Source organism: Triticum urartu, chromosome 3A, assembly GCF_056163025.1.
Source record: "Triticum urartu cultivar PI428250 chromosome 3A, HENAU_Tu73, whole genome shotgun sequence".
NCBI lineage: Eukaryota > Viridiplantae > Streptophyta > Magnoliopsida > Poales > Poaceae > Triticum > Triticum urartu.
This window is the reverse complement of record NC_141875.1, coordinates 372,181,862-372,190,231: the sequence shown is the minus strand read 5'-3', so window position 1 is coordinate 372,190,231 and position 8,370 is coordinate 372,181,862. Positions and strand designations below refer to the sequence as shown.

The 8,370-nt window shown below is 48.1% G+C and overlaps 1 long non-coding RNA gene across 1 annotated transcript; it reads right to left on the bottom strand.

Annotated features, from left to right (window-relative positions):
• Positions 1 to 4,349: 4,349 nt before the first annotated feature.
• Positions 4,350 to 7,468, bottom strand: LOC147979745 (uncharacterized). The gene is made up of 2 exons (XR_015618971.1): positions 7,154 to 7,468; positions 4,350 to 4,657 (listed from the first exon to the last, which is right to left on the bottom strand). It is a non-coding gene; the product is annotated as an uncharacterized LOC147979745 (long non-coding RNA).
• Between the last annotated feature and the right edge of the window lie 902 nt (positions 7,469 to 8,370).

Sequence of the window (8,370 nt, the reverse complement as noted above, 5' to 3'; positions counted from 1 at the left end):
CTTGTCGCATTCATTTCAACGACAAGTATTTCTGGACGGAGGGAGTACATCAGAATCTGTCACTGGGAGAACGCCTAAAGGCCTGTTGTGTGATGCCAAGTTTCACATAACAAGAGAATCTGAGAATCTTCCTAGATAAGATAGCGGAGCAAAAATATTTATTCGAAAGATGTCGCTATAGGACGACGAGCGACATAGGTCATTCCTATCGTAGATTGCAAAAATGCAAACCAAAAGAACCAATGCTGGAAAACATAAAAAGTAGGACGTGGCTAGCGGGCGCCTGAGCGCCTGCTGGTGGGAATGAGCGCTTTTTCAAATATGAAAGAGCAGCTGACGTGTCTGATGTGATCTATTAAAAAAAATAATCTTGTCTGCACGTTTATTTATTTGGGTGTTAAAAAAAGTTAAAAAAACTGTAACTTTTGATTGAAGCGTTCAAATTCAGTTTCGTTTTCACATCCGAGTTTTTCACGGCGAGTTCTTCAAAACTAGATCTTATATCGATAGGTTTTGTCGAACTTGTTTTTGAGGTAACCTTGGGTCCGATGAAGACAACTTTAGTGTTATAGGAAGGCAACTTCATTTTTTTTCCTAGTAGGACTACCTATTAGGTTGGTTAGTGTAAAAAAAAGAGAAAATCACACAAAATATGAGACACCTTTAGTGCTACATATAAGCAACTTCATTGCACTACGTGTATCAATGAATTTTGCTAACATTATCACAACTTGGCTACCATAGCTGCTCAGTTGCCTATCCTGAATGTTTAGTTGGCTATCATTGATGTCCAGTTGCCTACAATACTATGAAATTGGCCTACCATTGATGTCTAGTTACCTGCTATTGGTAATTAGTTACCTTCCATTGCTTCTCAGTTGTCTAACTTTGTAATTAGTTCACTATAATATTATGAAGTTGCTTATCATTTTTTTTTTCTAAGTTGCTTAGAAACACTATGAAGTTGCCTATCATAGATGCTCAGTTGACCGCCATTACTATTTCAGTTGCCTAAAATATATTAAAAAGTTACATGTCAATGTTATTAAGTTGCCTATATATGAAACTAAGTTTTTTACCATATCGAACAGGTATTCTATGCAACATAGGATAAGGTTAGACTACTCACTAATCATGATAGGCAACTTAGGACAGGCTACCTCAGAAAGTAAGTTTCCTATAGCACTATCAATATGGAGATGAAGCTAGTTATGATAGAATACTTGCTGGTTGTGGTAGAAAACTTTGAGATTGTTATGCACTCGAGCGGTACACAAAAAAAGTTAGCAACTTTTGGGGTGTATTTATACAACTACAGTGCACTCATCAAACAACTCATGTGTACTCTGAGTTGGTATCTAGAAAAAAGCAACCACATGTGGAAAAGTCTAAGTTCACCATTGGTGGGCTATTGGAGGCAAACAAGAACAATAACTTTAAGATCGTTATGCACTCGAGTATCACACAAAAAAGTTAGCAACTTTTAGGATGTTTTTGTGCAACTCCAGTATATTCAACAAGCAACTCATGTGTGTTTTCCATTATTATATTCAGAGATTCAAATTGTTTTTGCTGGCAACTCATGCCAAAATTATGAACAACTTGTGTAATTTTGTGGGCAATTGTCTGATCCGTCCTCTATGAAATTCTCATCACCCCATATGCAACTTCTCATCTATCCCCACTTTCTCAACTAGCCAACACCGGCGAACTGGCTAGCCAACACACACACGCTGAAGGTTGAATGCAAAATATGCATAATATATGTTGAACGCAAGTTGCTTCTTTAGTATTGAAGGTTGCCTCCATGTAATTTTAAAGTTGCCTACGAATGATGCTCAGTTGCCTACATACGATGAAAATTTGCCCCACATGATTTTTATGTTGTCTATGATATACTTGATAGGTAAATTCACTAGTACACATGATGCAAGGAAGTTGCTTCTGTTTAGTACTAAAATTGCCTCGACTAGAACCAAAGTTGCTTTAAAAAAATTTCATCGAAACATATACATATGGGATCTAGTTTTGAAGATCTCGTCGCGAGAAACCTAATGGTGAAAACGAATTTTCATTTTGACACTCGGATCAAAAGTTAGGCCTCCTTTGGTTTGGAGGAATTTTATAGGAATTTTAGAGGATAGGATTCTTATAGAATTTTTTTCCTTTAAAGCCCTTTGGTTCATAGGAATAGATTCATATTCCTACATAGGATTGGTTCATATCCTCCACACTTCATAGGAAAATAAAAATGAGCCTAGACTCAATGAAAAAATTCCTTTGGTGTCAACCAAATGACATCTCGTTTCCTATTCCTACTCATAGGATTTGAGATACATGCCATCTCATTTCCTACAAAATTCCTATTCCTATGATAATCCTATCCTATGAACCAAAAGAGGCCTTATAGTTTAAAAAAATTGAGACGAAATAAAGTGGGATGACATCAGCACATGCATGCAGGTAATCTTTAGTGAACATCCACCACCTGACAACGCCAGGTACATAGCGAGGAGGAAGGAGGCCGTTTTCTTAGCAGTTTTGTCACGTAGCAGGTGGGCAAACATCGGACAGCTCGCGTGTGCGCTCACAATGTCCATCCGGCGCAGCTGCGCGATTAAGAATTCAGGTAAAAAGTAACTCGCCAGACACATGGACGAACAACACACCAAATGTGGCCGGCACATTGGACCCGAAAAGTAATGAGCCCGGATAGAACCGGCAAACAACCCCACCACCAGGAGGTACCCGACATGAAGTATGCCAATGGCAGAACAACACACATCATAGCAGGAAAGTAAGAGCATCTCCCGCCGTGCCCCCAACAGGCCCCCCAAGGCGATTTTTTTGTGCCGACGTCGAAAAAAAACCCCAGTCGTGCCCCAAGACGTCGAAATCCGCCGGTTCGGCCCGTTTTGGGGACTTTTTTCGTGCCGGCATTGAAAAAAAAATACCCCAGTCGTGCCCCCAAGACATCGAAAAAATCCGCCGGCTCGGTCCGTTTTTGGGCCCGGCGATCCCAGGCCGAACCCAGCGCACTAGGGGGGGGGCGCTCGGGGGCTTCGGCGGAAGGGGAAAACACGCCTAGGCCACACTGTCAGGTGAAAAGTCAAGGCGATCGTCTAGATTCCCCCCCACCCCCGCACGCTCGGCCACCACCCCGTCGATCCCGGTGCCGCCCACCGCCCAGCACCGCTAGATAGGCCATTCCTTGCCGGAAAAAAGAGAAAGTTTCATCGCGGCAACCTCTCCACCACCTTCCGGGCGAGTTTTCTGGCGCTTCGGCTGCGTAGGGCGGTATACCGGCAGCTCTGCGCCCACTGCGCCCACTGCGCCCGCCAGGTGTTCGGTGATTTGTCTTCTATTTAATTTCTATTGATTTTCTGTGATGAACTATGTGATAAAAAAATACTTTTGTTGAATTTGCGCGAACCACGGCAAATATGGGTCGATTTGCCTCGATATCGGGCCGATTTTTCGCCGAAAGTGGGCCAAAAAGCAGGCACATTTGCATCAAAAATGGGCCGATATCGGCGCCTGGGGGCGACCTGTGGGGGGCGGCTGGAACCCAATCGCCCCCAGACCCGATTTTAGCGCCGGCTCGCCCTGCGATTTTTAAGCTTCCTGGGGGGCTAACGGCTGGAGATGCTCTAAGAGCATCTCTAACAGACCCCTTATATCACCTTTGACCTGCAAAATAACCGCCAGTTTATGGTTTTTGGTGAAAAATGTGACCCGAACAGAAATCTTAAAAGCGTTCGACCTGTAAATTTTTTTGAGCAGCGTGTTAAAATCCCTCCTCCGACCTGCGAAAACACAGCCCCCCTCCTCACCCCGTCGGTGCCCTGTATCCCGCGAAAGCGGTTGGCGGGAGGGACATTTCAGAGCGCGCTCCCCACATCCCCTTCCGCGGCCGCCCGCCGCCTGCGATTCCGACCATTCTTGCCAGCGGAATTGCGTCGCCCGCCCCGGATCCGACGAGCCGAGCCACTGCGAAGTCGCCGCCACCCCGAATTGACTGCCTCAAGCCGCGCCCGCCCCGGATTTGCCGAGTCGCCACCGGTCGGCCCCCGCACCGGATTCGCCGAGCCGCCACCGGTCGCCGCCGCCCCGGTGAGCCCCTTTCCTTCCCCTTGTAGCCCGGCCGCAGAAATTTCGTTGATGCGAGCTTTGATGTGGTTTTCCAGATGGATTTGAGCAATTTTTGCTCGAGGATTCATCCACGTCCGACCACTCGGACGTGGAATCAATGCTCGTGTGACGCCCCCGATTCAATCGTACACTAATCATACACACAAACGTGTACGATCAAGATCAGGGACTCACGGGAAGATATCACAACACAACTCTACAAATAAAATAAGTCATACAATCATCATATTACAAGCCAGAGGCCTCGAGGGCTCGAATACAAGAGCTCGATCATAGACGAGTCAGCGGAAGCAAACAATATCTGAGTACAGACATAAGTTAAACAAGTTTGCCTTAAGAAGGCTAGCACAAACTGGGATACAGATCAAAAGAGACGCAGGCCTCCTACCTGGGATCCTCCTAAACTACTCCTGGTCGTCGTCAGCGGGAAGCACGTAGTAGTAGGCACCTCCGGTGTAGTAGGAGTCGTCGTCGAAGGTGGCGTCTGGCTCCTGGGCTCCAACATCTGGTTGCGACAACCAGGTAGAAGGGATAGGGGGAAAAGAGGGAGAAAGCAACCGTGAGTACTCATCCAAAGTACTCGCAAGCAAGGAGCTATACTACATATGTATGCATTGGTATCAATTGGAATAAGGCTATTATACGTGGACTGAACTGCAGAAAGCCGGGATAAGGGGGGATAGCTAGTCCTTTCGAAGACTACGCTTCTGGCAGCCTCCGTCTTGCAGCATGTAGAAGAGAGTAGACTGAAGTCCTCCAAGTATCATCACATAGCATAATCCTAACCGATGATCCTCCCCTCGTCGCCCTGTGAGAGAGCGATCACCGGTTGTATCTAGCACTTGAAAGGGTGTGTTTTATTAAGTATCCGGTTCTAGTTGTCATAAGGTCAAGGTACCACTCCAAGTCGTCCTGTTACCGAAGATCACGGCTATTCGAATAGATTAACTTTCCTGCAGGGGTGCACCACATATCCCAACACGCTCGATCCCATTTGGCCGGACACACTTTCCTGGGTCATGCCCGGCCTCGGAAGATCAACACGTCGCAACCCTACCTAGGCACAACAGAGAGGTCAGCATGCCGGTCTAAATCCTATGGCGCAGGGGTCTGGGCCCATCGCCCATTGCACACCTGCACGTTACGTACGCGGCCGGAAGCAGAACTAGCCCCCTTAATACAAGAGCAGGCTTACGGTCCAATTCGGCGTGCGCCACTCAGTCGCTGACGTCACGAAGACTTCGGCTGATACCACGACGTCGAGTGCCCATAACTGTCCCCGCGTAGATGGTTAGTGCGTATAAGCCAGTGGCCAGACTCAGATCAAATACCAAGATCTCGTTAAGCGTGTTATGTATCCGCGAACGCCGACCAGGGCCAGGCCCACCTCTCTCCTAGGTGGTCTAAACCTGCCCTGTCGCTCCGCCTCAAGTAACAGTCGGGGGCCGTCGGGAATCCAGGCCCACCACTACCTGGATGGAGCCACCTGCCCCTTCAGCCCCCAACTCCGAACAGTACCACAGGTAATGTAACTGTGTAAAGTATATAGTATATGCCCGTGATCACCTCCCGAAGTGATCACGGCCCAGTAGTATAGCATGGCAGACGGACAAGAGTGTAGGGCCACTGATGGAACACTAGCATCCTATACTAAGCAGTAGGATAGCAGGTAATGGTAACAACAATAGTAGCGAGGATAGGCTATGCATCAGGATAGGAATAACGAAAAGCAGTAACATGCTACACTACTCTAATGCAAGCACTATAGAGAAGAGTAGGCGATATCTGGTGATCAAAGGGGGGGGCTTGCCTGGTTGCTCTGGTAAGAGAGAGGGGTCGTTAACATCGTAGTCGTACTGGGTAGCAGCGGTGTCGGTCTCGGTGTCTAACGAGAGTAAAGGGGGAAGAAACAATAAATATAATGCAAACAAATGCATGACGATGAATGACATGACAAAACGTGATGCTAGGTGTGCCCTAACGCGGTACGAGGTGGTACCGGTGAAGGGGGAAAACATCCGGAAAAGTATTCGCGTTTTCGAACAGATGAACCAGAGGGGGAAAGTTGCGTGTTCGCTATGCTAGGGATGCGTGACGGACGAACGGGTTGCGTATCCGGATTCGTCTCGCCGTTCTGAGCAACTTTCATGTACAAAGTTTTTCCATCCGAGCTACGATTTATTTTATATTAATTTTAAAAGATTTAAATTATTTTTAGGATTTATTTAATTAATTAAATCAACATTATTCAGAAGTGTTTGCTGACGTCAGCATGACATCAGCAGTTGACCTGGTCAACCTGACGTGTGGGTCCAGTGAGACCCACGTGTCATACTCTGTTAGGTTAATTAGGGTTTAGTTAATTGATTAGGTTAATCTAATCAGGATTAATTAGTTAGTTAATTCTTTAATTAATTAATTAATTAATAATTTTATTTATTATTATTATTTTTTAAACCCTTTTTTTATAAAACCATTCTGGGGGTGGGCCCCCGTTGTCAATGGCCCAAAGGGGCCAAACGGGCGTTGGCAAACGGGTGCGGGCACCAGCCCGCTCGGTGGCTGGGGCATGCGGGCGCCCGAGCGAAGGCCGAGCCTGGGCGGCAGCGGGCACGGCAGCCCGAGGCGGGGCCGGCGGCAGGAAGGCGGAGGCCGAGCGGGACGGACCCGAACGGCACCGCGAGGGAAGCGGCGAGCGACGAGGAGGTTCGGTGGCGTGCACGCTGACGACTGCGGGTGCGTGTAGAGCTGGGGAAGCACAGGCGGGCGAGGCGCGCGGCCAAGGCGCGCACAGGGCAGCCAGGGCGCGCGTGGAGGCGTGGCTGGGCGTAGCCGTTCGCGGCCAGAGGTCCGCGACGGGCGCGGTTTCGGGAAGCAGATGGGGTGGCGGTCTGCGGTGACAGCAGCATGGATCAGGCGGCTGGACGGTCGCGACGACAGACGCGTGGGCGCGTCGCACACGGGGACAGGGGAAAGAGGAGGAGAGGGGGGAGGCGCTCACTAGGGCCGTAGGGTTCGGGCAGCGTGCGCGGGGTGGTCCGGCGAGGAGGAGACGAGGAGGAGGACGGTGAGGCGGCGGGTGATCCGAGCGGCGACGATGGTCGGCGACGGCGGGGCCTCCAGGCGGCGGTGGTGGCACACGACGACGACGAGCGGGTGCGGCTCGGTGATGAGTGGAAGACGGAGAGGACAGGAGGACAGGGGGGTCCGGTGGGTGGCCCGGTGAACGGCGAGACGGCGGGGACGAGCCGGGGCATCGGCGTCGGGTGCCCCATCCCCGATCCAGATTCGGGGGGAGCAGAGGGGGAGTGGGATCGTGGGGGTGGGGGAAGTTACGGTTTCGCGGGGGGGGGGGGGGGGCACCGGGGATATAGGCCTGGGGGTAGTGGGCTAGCCGGGTGGCTGTCTGGGCCGGTCTGTTGGGTCGGTTGGCCAAGGGGGGTCTTTTTGTTTGTTTGTTTTAACCTTTACTATTTTCTTTTAGTTTCATTTTAATTTTTAGATTTTTAAAATATAATGCTACCCCTAAATTATTATTTATAATTAGGCTTCTGCCACACTTAATTTGGCACTTTAATTTAATAGTTTAGTGTTGCTTAGTAATTAAAGCATTTAATAATTGTTTTTATTCACTGTTTTAATTATAATAGGGCACTAAAACATTATACAGAAATGTTGGTTCACCACCATATTTAATTATGGAATATGTGCCACACTTGGAACATTTTAGTTTGGTATGTTTGCGAACTTTTATCGTTTGACTTTAATTCAAACTTGAATTTGAATCGGTTTCAAACTAACGCGAGATTAACAACAATAACCGAGGTGACGTGGCATCATTAACGTGGGATTTACTGTAGCTAATCATCCGGGCATCACAACTCGAGCGCCATCGTCAGCAGATGGTCGTGGCGGTCCTAGCTGTGAAGAAGGTGGAGAATCGAAAGCGCAAGAGACGGCGAGGTTTGACCATTAAGCACCATTGGCAGAGGCATGGCCAAAGGCATTGGGCACCATTGGCAAAGGCACCGGCCAATTTTTACATTCATTTCATTTAATTCATGTGTGATCAATATCGTTGTTGTATTCGAAATAATTGTTGTATTGAATTATTAGTTTTATTCGATGACTTGAATAATCATTGTAATTTGGATTCATAGTATTCATGTTTTAAGAAGTCTCAAGCATCTAAGCAGGCTCAAAGACTTCTTGAAAGAA